This window comes from Melospiza melodia, chromosome 2 (genome assembly GCF_035770615.1).
Source record: "Melospiza melodia melodia isolate bMelMel2 chromosome 2, bMelMel2.pri, whole genome shotgun sequence".
Lineage (NCBI taxonomy): Eukaryota > Metazoa > Chordata > Aves > Passeriformes > Passerellidae > Melospiza > Melospiza melodia.
The window spans coordinates 55587203-55599236 of NC_086195.1; positions in this window are offsets into that span (position 1 = coordinate 55587203).

Genomic DNA, 12034 nt, shown 5'->3' on the forward strand with positions numbered 1-12034 from the left:
CTCTGGCAAACAAAATTCAGCTGCCCCGCTTCTGGATGGCAGATTGCAGGAACCACTTGGTACTAACAAACCAGCCCGACTTGGCACTGGTGCCACCTTGGGTCTGGGAACCATCCTGCGTATCGTGGATTCTAAGGAGCCAGCTGGCCACTCCCAGCCACAGGCCCCAAAATACACACAACGGCGCTTTTCCCTGGAAAACAAAACTCGCCTGCCAACTTTTTGATGGCAGATTGCAGGAGCCACTTGGTACTATCAAACCAGCCCAACTTGGACCTGGTGCCACCATGGGTCTGGTCACCATCCTGCCTATCGTAGCTTTTCAGGAGCCAGCCGGTCACTCCCAGCCATAGGCCCCCAGAAAAAAACCTCGGTCCGTTTCCCTGGAAAACAAAAGTAAGCTGCCCCGCTTCTGGATGGCAGATTGCAGGAGCCACTTGGTGCTATCAAACCAGCCCGACTTGGCACTGGTGCCACCTTGGGTCTGGGAACCATCCTGCGTATCGTGGATTCTAAGGAGCCAGCTGGCCACTCCCAGCCACAGGCCCCAAAACACACACAACGGCGCTTTTCCCTGGAAAACAAAACTCGCCTGCCAACTTTTTGATGGCAGATTGCAGGAGCCACTTGGTACTATCAAACCAGTCCAACTTGCTACTGGTGCCACCATGGGTCTGGTCACCATCCTGCCTATCGTAGCTTTTCAGGAGCCAGCCGGTCACTCCCTGCCATAGGCCCCGAGACACAAAGCTCGGCCCGTTTCCCTGGCAAACAAAAGTAAGCTGCCCCGCTTCTGGATGGCAGATTGCAGGAGCCACTTGGTACTATCAAACCAGCCCGACTTGGCACTGGTACCACCTTGGGTCTGGGAACCATCCTGCCTATCGTGGATTTTAAGGAGCCAGCCGGCTACTCCCAGCCACAGGCCCCGAACAAAAACCACGGCCCTTTTTTCTGGCAAACAAAACTTAGCTGCCTCACTTATGGATGGCAGATTGCAGGAGCCACTTGGTGTAATCAAACCAGCCCGACTTGGCACTGGTGTCACCTTGGGTCTGGGAACCATCCTGCGTATCGTGGATTCTAAGGAGCCAGCCGGCCACTCCCAGCCACAGGCCCCCAAACAAAATCAACGGCGCTGTTCCCTGGAAAACAAAACACGCCTGCCAACTTTTTGATGGAGTTTGCAGGAGCCACTTGGTACTATCAAACCAGCCCAACCTGGCACTGGTGCCACCATGGGTCTGGTAAACATCCTGCGTATCGTGGATTCTTAGGAGCCAGCAGGCCACTCCTAGCCACAGGCCCCCAAACAAAAACCTAGGCCTATTTCTCTGGCAAACAAAAGTAAGCTGCCCCGCTTCTGGATGGCAGATTGCAGGAGACACTTGGGACTATCAAACCAGCCCAACTTGGCACTGGTGCCACCTTGGATCTGGGAACCATGTTGTGTATCGTGGATTTTCAGGGGCCAGCCGGCCACTCTCAGCCATATGTCCCCAAACAGAAACCTCGGCCCGTTTCTCTGGCAAACAAAACTCAACTGCCCCTCTTCTGGATGGCAAATTGCAGGATGAACTTGATACTAAAACCGCAGGCCGACTTGGTAGTGGTGACACCTTGGGCCTGGGAACCATCATGCGTATCGAGCATTTTAAGGAGCCAGCCGGCCACTCCCAGCAATATGCCCCCAAAAACAATCCACGGAATTTTTCTCTGGCAAACAAAAATCAGCTGCCCCGCTTCTGGATGGCAGATTGCAGGAGCCACTTTGCACCATCAAACCAGCCCGACTTGGCACTGGTGCCACCTTGCATCTGGGAACCATGCTGCCTAGCGTGGATTTTCAGGGGCCAGCGGGCCACTCTCAGCTATATGCCCCCAAACAAAACCCACGGCCCGTTTCCCTGGCAAACAAATGTAAGCTGCCCTGCTTCTGGATGGCAGATTGCAGGAACCACTTGGTAGTATCAAACCAGCCCGACTTGGCACTGGTGCCACCTTGGGTCTGGGAACCATCCTGCGTATCGTGGATTCTAAGGAGCCAGCCGGCCACTCCCACCCACAGGCCCCCAAACACAAACAACGGCGCTTTTCCCTGGAAAACAAAACTCGCCTGCCAACTTTTTGATGGCAGATTGCAGGAGCAACTTGGTACTATCAAACCAGCCCAACTTGGCACTGGTGCCACCATGGGTCTGGTCACCATCCTGCCTATCGTAGCTTTCCAGGAGCCAGCCGGTCACTCCCAGCCATAGGCCCCCAAACACAAACCTCGGCCCGTTTCCCTGGCAAACAAAAGTAAGCTGCCCCGCTTCTGGATGGCAGATTGCAGGAGCCACTTGGTACTATCAAACCAGCCCAACTTGGAACTGGTGCCACCTTGGGTCTGGGAACCATGCTGCGTATCGCAGATTCTAAGGCGCCAGTCGGCCACTCCCAGCCACAAGCCCCCAAACACAAACAACGGCGCTTTTCTCTGGCAAACAAAACTCAACTGCCCCTCTTCTGGATGGCAAATTGCAGGACGCACTTGGTACTATAAAAACAGCCCGACTTGGCACTGGTGCCACCTTGGGTCTGGGAACCATCCTGCGTATCGATCTTTTTAATGAGACAGCCGGCCACTCCAACCATATGCCCCCAAACACAACCCACGGCCCTTTCCTCTGGCAAACAAAACTCAGCTGCACCGCTTCTGGATGGCAGATTGCAGGAGCCACTTGGTACTATCAAACTAGCAAGACTTGGCACTGGTGCCACCTTGGGTCTGGGAACCATCCTGCGTATTGTGGATTGTCAGGAGCCAGCTGAACATTCTCGGCCACAGACCCCAATCAAAAACAACGGCCCGTTTCACAGGCAAACAAAACTCAGCTGCCCCGCTTCTGGATGGGAGATTGCAGGAGGCACTTGACACTGTGAAACCAGCCCCACTTGGCACTGGTGCCACCTTGGGTCTGGGAACCATGCTGCGTATCATGGATTTTCAGGAGCCAGCCGGCCACTCCCAGCCATAGGCCCCCAAACAAAAACCACAGCCTTTGTCTCTGGCAAACAAAATTCAGCTGCCCCACTTCTGGATGGCAGATTGCAGGAGCCACTTGGGACTATCACACCAGCACAACATGGCACTGCTGCCAGCTTGGATCTGGGAACCATCCTTCCTATCGTGGATTTTCAGGGGCCAGCCGGTCACTCTCAGCCATAGGCCCCAAACACAAACCACGGCCCTTTTCTCTGGAAAACAAAACTCAACTGCCCCTCTTCTGGATGGCAGATTGCAGGAGCCACTGGGTACTATGAAACTAGCCCTACTTGGCACTGGTGCCACCTTGGGTCTGGGAACCATGCTGCGTATCATGGATTTTCAGGAGCCAGCCGTCCACTGCCAGCCACAGGCCCCGAAACACAAACAACAGCCTTTTTCTCTGGCAAACAAAATTCAGCTGCCCCGCTTCTGGATGGCAGATTGCAGGAACCACTTGGTACTAACAAACCAGCCCGACTTGGCACTGGTGCCACCTTGGGTCTGGGAACCATCCTGCGTATCGTGGATTCTAAGGAGCCAGCTGGCCACTCCCAGCCACAGGCCCCAAAATACACACAACGGCGCTTTTCCCTGGAAAACAAAACTCGCCTGACAACTTTTTGATGGCAGATTGCAGGAGCCACTTGGTACTATCAAACCAGCCCAACTTGGACCTGGTGCCACCATGGGTCTGGTCACCATCCTGCCTATCGTAGCTTTTCAGGAGCCAGCCGGTCACTCCCAGCCATAGGCCCCCAGAAAAAAACCTCGGTCCGTTTCCCTGGAAAACAAAAGTAAGCTGCCCCGCTTCTGGATGGCAGATTGCAGGAGCCACTTGGTGCTATCAAACCAGCCCGACTTGGCACTGGTGCCACCTTGGGTCTGGGAACCATCCTGCGTATCCTGTGTTCTAAGGAGCCAGCCGGCCACTCCCAGCCACAGTCCCCCAAACACAAACAACGGCGCTTTTCCCTGGAAAACAAAACTGACCTGCCAACTTTTTGATGGCAAATTGCAGGAGCCACTTGGTACTATCAAACCAGCCCAACTTGGCACTGGTGCCACCATGGGTCTGGTCACCATCCTGCCTATCGTAGCTTTTCAGGAGCCAGCCGGTCACTCCCAGCCATAGGTCCCCAGACAAATACCTCGGCCCGTTTCCCTGGCAAACAAAAGTAAGCTGCCCCGCTTCTGGATGGCAGATTGCAGGAGCCACTTGGTACAATCAAAGCAGCCCGACTTGGCACTGGTGTCACCTTGGGTCTGGGAACCATCCTGCGTATCGTGGATTCTAAGGAGCCAGCCGGCCACTCCCAGCCACAGGCCCCCAAACAAAATCAACGGCGCTGTTCCCTGGAAAACAAAACACGCCTGCCAACTTTTTGATGGAGTTTGCAGGAGCCACTTGGTACTATCAAACCAGCCCAACCTGGCACTGGTGCCACCATGGGTCTGGTAAACATCCTGCGTATCGTGGATTCTTAGGAGCCAGCAGGCCACTCCTAGCCACAGGCCCCCAAACAAAAACCTAGGCCTATTTCTCTGGCAAACAAAAGTAAGCTGCCCCGCTTCTGGATGGCAGATTGCAGGAGACACTTGGGACTATCAAACCAGCCCAACTTGGCACTGGTGCCACCTTGGATCTGGGAACCATGTTGTGTATCGTGGATTTTCAGGGGCCAGCCGGCCACTCTCAGCCATATGTCCCCAAACAGAAACCTCGGCCCGTTTCTCTGGCAAACAAAACTCAACTGCCCCTCTTCTGGATGGCAAATTGCAGGATGAACTTGATACTAAAACCGCAGGCCGACTTGGTAGTGGTGACACCTTGGGCCTGGGAACCATCATGCGTATCGAGCATTTTAAGGAGCCAGCCGGCCACTCCCAGCAATATGCCCCCAAAAACAATCCACGGAATTTTTCTCTGGCAAACAAAAATCAGCTGCCCCGCTTCTGGATGGCAGATTGCAGGAGCCACTTTGCACCATCAAACCAGCCCGACTTGGCACTGGTGCCACCTTGCATCTGGGAACCATGCTGCCTAGCGTGGATTTTCAGGGGCCAGCGGGCCACTCTCAGCTATATGCCCCCAAACAAAACCCACGGCCCGTTTCCCTGGCAAACAAATGTAAGCTGCCCTGCTTCTGGATGGCAGATTGCAGGAACCACTTGGTAGTATCAAACCAGCCCGACTTGGCACTGGTGCCACCTTGGGTCTGGGAACCATCCTGCGTATCGTGGATTCTAAGGAGCCAGCCGGCCACTCCCACCCACAGGCCCCCAAACACAAACAACGGCGCTTTTCCCTGGAAAACAAAACTCGCCTGCCAACTTTTTGATGGCAGATTGCAGGAGCAACTTGGTACTATCAAACCAGCCCAACTTGGCACTGGTGCCACCATGGGTCTGGTCACCATCCTGCCTATCGTAGCTTTCCAGGAGCCAGCCGGTCACTCCCAGCCATAGGCCCCCAAACACAAACCTCGGCCCGTTTCCCTGGCAAACAAAAGTAAGCTGCCCCGCTTCTGGATGGCAGATTGCAGGAGCCACTTGGTACTATCAAACCAGCCCAACTTGGAACTGGTGCCACCTTGGGTCTGGGAACCATGCTGCGTATCGCAGATTCTAAGGCGCCAGTCGGCCACTCCCAGCCACAAGCCCCCAAACACAAACAACGGCGCTTTTCTCTGGCAAACAAAACTCAACTGCCCCTCTTCTGGATGGCAAATTGCAGGACGCACTTGGTACTATAAAAACAGCCCGACTTGGCACTGGTGCCACCTTGGGTCTGGGAACCATCCTGCGTATCGATCTTTTTAATGAGACAGCCGGCCACTCCAACCATATGCCCCCAAACACAACCCACGGCCCTTTCCTCTGGCAAACAAAACTCAGCTGCACCGCTTCTGGATGGCAGATTGCAGGAGCCACTTGGTACTATCAAACTAGCAAGACTTGGCACTGGTGCCACCTTGGGTCTGGGAACCATCCTGCGTATTGTGGATTGTCAGGAGCCAGCTGAACATTCTCGGCCACAGACCCCAATCAAAAACAACGGCCCGTTTCACAGGCAAACAAAACTCAGCTGCCCCGCTTCTGGATGGGAGATTGCAGGAGGCACTTGACACTGTGAAACCAGCCCCACTTGGCACTGGTGCCACCTTGGGTCTGGGAACCATGCTGCGTATCATGGATTTTCAGGAGCCAGCCGGCCACTCCCAGCCATAGGCCCCCAAACAAAAACCACAGCCTTTTTCTCTGGCAAACAAAATTCAGCTGCCCCACTTCTGGATGGCAGATTGCAGGAGCCACTTGGGACTATCACACCAGCACAACATGGCACTGCTGCCAGCTTGGATCTGGGAACCATCCTTCCTATCGTGGATTTTCAGGGGCCAGCCGGTCACTCTCAGCCATAGGCCCCAAACACAAACCACGGCCCTTTTCTCTGGAAAACAAAACTCAACTGCCCCTCTTCTGGATGGCAGATTGCAGGAGCCACTGGGTACTATGAAACTAGCCCTACTTGGCACTGGTGCCACCTTGGGTCTGGGAACCATGCTGCGTATCATGGATTTTCAGGAGCCAGCCGTCCACTGCCAGCCACAGGCCCCGAAACACAAACAACAGCCTTTTTCTCTGGCAAACAAAATTCAGCTGCCCCGCTTCTGGATGGCAGATTGCAGGAACCACTTGGTACTAACAAACCAGCCCGACTTGGCACTGGTGCCACCTTGGGTCTGGGAACCATCCTGCGTATCGTGGATTCTAAGGAGCCAGCTGGCCACTCCCAGCCACAGGCCCCAAAATACACACAACGGCGCTTTTCCCTGGAAAACAAAACTCGCCTGCCAACATTTTGATGGCAGATTGCAGGAGCCACTTGGTACTATCAAACCAGCCCAACTTGGCACTGGTGCCACCATGGGTCTGGTCACCATCCTGCCTATCGTAGCTTTTCAGGAGCCAGCCGGTCACTCCCAGCCATAGGCCCCCAGAAAAAAACCTCGGTCCGTTTCCCTGGAAAACAAAAGTAAGCTGCCCCGCTTCTGGATGGCAGATTGCAGGAGCCACTTGGTGCTATCAAACCAGCCCGACTTGGCACTGGTGCCACCTTGGGTCTGGGAACCATCCTGCGTATCCTGTGTTCTAAGGAGCCAGCCGGCCACTCCCAGCCACAGTCCCCCAAACACAAACAACGGCGCTTTTCCCTGGAAAACAAAACTGACCTGCCAACTTTTTGATGGCAAATTGCAGGAGCCACTTGGTACTATCAAACCAGCCCAACTTGGCACTGGTGCCACCATGGGTCTGGTCACCATCCTGCCTATCGTAGCTTTTCAGGAGCCAGCCGGTCACTCCCAGCCATAGGTCCCCAGACAAATACCTCGGCCCGTTTCCCTGGCAAACAAAAGTAAGCTGCCCCGCTTCTGGATGGCAGATTGCAGGAGCCACTTGGTACAATCAAAGCAGCCCAACTTGACACTGGTGCCACCTTGGCTGTGGGAACCATGCTGCGTAACCCGGATTCTAAGACGACAGGCAGCCACTGCCAGCCACAGGCCTCCAAACAAAATCAACGGAGCTTTTCCCTGGAAAACAAAACTCGCCTGACAACTTTTAGATGGCAGATTGCAGGAGCCAGTTGGTACCATCAAACCAGCCCAACTTGGCACTGGTGCCACCTTGGGTCTGGGAACCATCCTGCCTATTGTTGCTTTTCAGGAGCCAGCCGGTCACTTCTAGCCCTAGGCCCCCAGTCATAAACCTCGGCCCGTTTCCCTGGCACACAAATGTAAGCTACCCCGCTTCAGGATGGCAGATTGCAGGAGCCACTTTGCACCATCAAACCAGCCCGACGTGGCACTGGTGCCACCTCCGGTCTGGGAACCATCCTGCGTATCGTGTGTTCTAAGGAGCCAGTCGGCCACTCCCACCAACAGTCCCCCAAACACAAACAACGGCGCTTTTCCCTGGAAAACAAAACTGGCCTGCCAACTTTTTGATGGCAGATTGCAGGAGCCACTTGGTACTATCAAACCAGCCCAACTTGGCACTGGTGCCACCATGGGTCTGGTAACCATCCTGCCTATCGTAGCTTTTCAGGAGCCAGGCGGTCACTCCCAGCCATAGGCCCTGAGACACAAACCTCGGCCCGTTTCCCTGGCAAACAAAAGTAAGCTGCCCCGCTTCTGCATGGCAGATTGCAGGTGCTATTTAGTACTATCAAACCAGCCCGACTTGGCACTGGTGCCACCTCTGGTCTGGGAACCATCCTGCCTATCGTGGATTTTCAGGGGCCAGACGGCCACTATCAGCCATATGCCCCCAAAAACAAACCACGGCCCTTTTCTCTGGTAAACAAAACTCAACTGCCCCTCTTCTGGATGGCAAATTTTAGGACGCACTTTGTACTACGAATACCGCCCGACTTGGCACTGGTGCCACCTTGGGTCAGGGAACCATCCTGCCTATCGTAGCTTTTTAAGGAGCCAGCAGGCCACGCCCAGCCATATAGCCCCAAAAACAAACCACGGACCATTTCTCTTGGAAACAAAAATCCGCTGCCCCGCGTCAGGATGGCAGATTGCAGGAGCCACTTTGCACCATCAAACCACCCCGACTTGGCACTGGTGCCACCATGGGTCTGGTCACCATCCTGCCTATCGTAGCTTTTCAGGAGCCAGCCGGTCACTCCCTGCCATAGGCCCCGAGACACAAAGCTCGGCCCGTTTCCCTGGCAAACAAAAGTAAGCTACCCCGCTTCTGGATGGCAGATTGCAGGAGCCACTTGGTACTATCAAACCAGCCCGACTTGGCACTGGTACCACCTTGGGTCTGGGAACCATCCTGCCTATCGTGGATTTTAAGGAGCCAGCCGGCTACTCCCAGCCACAGGCCCCCAACAAAAACCACGGCCCTTTTTTCTGGCAAACAAAACTTAGCTGCCTCACTTATGGATGGCAGATTGCAGGAGCCACTTGGTGTAATCAAACCAGCCCGACTTGGCACTGGTGTCACCTTGGGTCTGGGAACCATCCTGCGTATCGTGGATTCTAAGGAGCCAGCCGGCCACTCCCAGCCACAGGCCCCCAAACAAAATCAACGGCGCTGTTCCCTGGAAAACAAAACACGCCTGCCAACTTTTTGATGGAGTTTGCAGGAGCCACTTGGTACTATCAAACCAGCCCAACCTGGCACTGGTGCCACCATGGGTCTGGTAAACATCCTGCGTATCGTGGATTCTTAGGAGCCAGCAGGCCACTCCTAGCCACAGGCCCCCAAACAAAAACCTAGGCCTATTTCTCTGGCAAACAAAAGTAAGCTGCCCCGCTTCTGGATGGCAGATTGCAGGAGACACTTGGGACTATCAAACCAGCCCAACTTGGCACTGGTGCCACCTTGGATCTGGGAACCATGTTGTGTATCGTGGATGTTCAGGGGCCAGCCGGCCACTCTCAGCCATATGTCCCCAAACAGAAACCTCGGCCCGTTTCTCTGGCAAACAAAACTCAACTGCCCCTCTTCTGGATGGCAAATTGCAGGATGAACTTGATACTAAAACCGCAGGCCGACTTGGTAGTGGTGACACCTTGGGCCTGGGAACCATCATGCGTATCGAGCATTTTAAGGAGCCAGCCGGCCACTCCCAGCAATATGCCCCCAAAAACAATCCACGGAATTTTTCTCTGGCAAACAAAAATCAGCTGCCCCGCTTCTGGATGGCAGATTGCAGGAGCCACTTTGCACCATCAAACCAGCCCGACTTGGCACTGGTGCCACCTTGCATCTGGGAACCATGCTGCCTAGCGTGGATTTTCAGGGGCCAGCGGGCCACTCTCAGCTATATGCCCCCAAACAAAACCCACGGCCCGTTTCCCTGGCAAACAAATGTAAGCTGCCCTGCTTCTGGATGGCAGATTGCAGGAACCACTTGGTAGTATCAAACCAGCCCGACTTGGCACTGGTGCCACCTTGGGTCTGGGAACCATCCTGCGTATCGTGGATTCTAAGGAGCCAGCCGGCCACTCCCAGCCACAGGCCCCCAAACACAAACAACGGCGCTTTTCCCTGGAAAACAAAACTCGCCTGCCAACTTTTTGATGGCAGATTGCAGGAGCAACTTGGTACTATCAAACCAGCCCAACTTGGCACTGGTGCCACCATGGGTCTGGTCACCATCCTGCCTATTGTAGCTTTCCAGGAGCCAGCCGGTCACTCCCAGCCATAGGCCCCCAAACACAAACCTCGGCCCGTTTCCCTGGCAAACAAAAGTAAGCTGCCCCGCTTCTGGATGGCAGATTGCAGGAGCCACTTGGTACTATCAAACCAGCCCAACTTGGATCTGGTGCCACCTTGGGTCTGGGAACCATGCTGCGTATCGTAGATTCTAAGGCGCCAGTCGGCCACTCCCAGCCACAAGCCCCCAAACACAAACAACGGCGCTTTTCTCTGGCAAACAAAACTCAACTGCCCCTCTTCTGGATGGCAAATTGCAGGACGCACTTGGTACTATAAAAACAGCCCGACTTGGCACTGGTGCCACCTTGGGTCTGGGAACCATCCTGCGTATCGATCTTTTTAATGAGACAGCCGGCCACTCCCAGCCATATGCCCCCAAACACAACCCACGGCCCTTTCCTCTGGCAAACAAAACTCAGCTGCACCGCATCTGGATGGCAGATTGCAGGAGCCACTTGGTACTATCAAACCAGCAAGACTTGGCACTGGTGCCACCTTGGGTCTGGGAACCATCCTGCGTATTGTGGATTGTCAGGAGCCAGCTGAACATTCTCGGCCACAGACCCCAATCAAAAACAACGGCCCGTTTCACAGGCAAACAAAACTCAGCTGCCCCTCTTCTGGATGGCAAATTGCAGGAGCCACTTGGTACTACGAAAACAGCCCGACTTGGCAGTGATGCCACCTTGGGTCAGGGAACCATCCTGCGTATCGTTGTTTTTAAGGAGTCAGCCGGCAACGTCCAGCCATATACCCCCAAAAAAAACCCACGGAACTTTTCTCCAGCAAGCAAAAATCCGCTGCCCCGCGTCTGGATGGCAGATTGCAGGAGCTATTTAGTATTATCAAACCAGCCCGACTTGGCACTGGTGCCACCATCGGTCTGGTCACCATCCTGCCTATCGTAGCTTTTCAGGAGCCAGCCGGTCACTCTCAGCCATAGGCCCCAAACACAAACCACGGCCCTTTTCTCTGGAAAACAAAATTCAACTGCCCCTCTTCTGGCTGGCAGATTGCAGGAGCCACTGGGTACTATGAAACCAGCCCGACTTGGCACTGGTGCCACCTTGGGTCTGGGAACCATGCTGCGTATCATGGATTTTCAGGAGCCAGCCGTCCACTGCCAGCCACAGGCCCCGAAAAACAAACAACAGCCTTTTTCTCTGGCAAACAAAATTCAGCTGCCCCGCTTCTGGATGGCAGATTGCAGGAACCACTTGGTACTAACAAACCAACCCGACTTGGCACTGGTGCCACCTTGGGTCTGGGAACCATCCTGCGTATCGTGGATTCTAAGGAGCCAGCTGGCCACTCCCAGCCACAGGCCCCAAAACACACACAACGGCGCTTTTCCCTGGAAAACAAAACTCGCCTGCCAACTTTTTGATGGCAGATTGCAGGAGCCACTTGGTACTATCAAACCAGCCCAACTTGGCACTGGTGCCACCATGGGTCTGGTCACCATCCTGCCTATCGTAGCTTTTCAGGAGCCAGCCGGTCACTCCCAGCCATAGGCCCCCAGAAAAAAACCTCGGTCCGTTTCCCTGGAAAACAAAAGTAAGCTACCCCGCTTCTGGATGGCAGATTGCAGGAGACACTTGGTGCTATCAAACCAGCCCGACTTGGCACTGGTGCCACCTTGGGTCTGGGAACCATCCTGCGTATCCTGTGTTCTAAGGAGCCAGCCGGCCACTCCCAGCCACAGTCCCCCAAACACAAACAACGGCGCTTTTCCCTGGAAAACAAAACTGACCTGCCAAC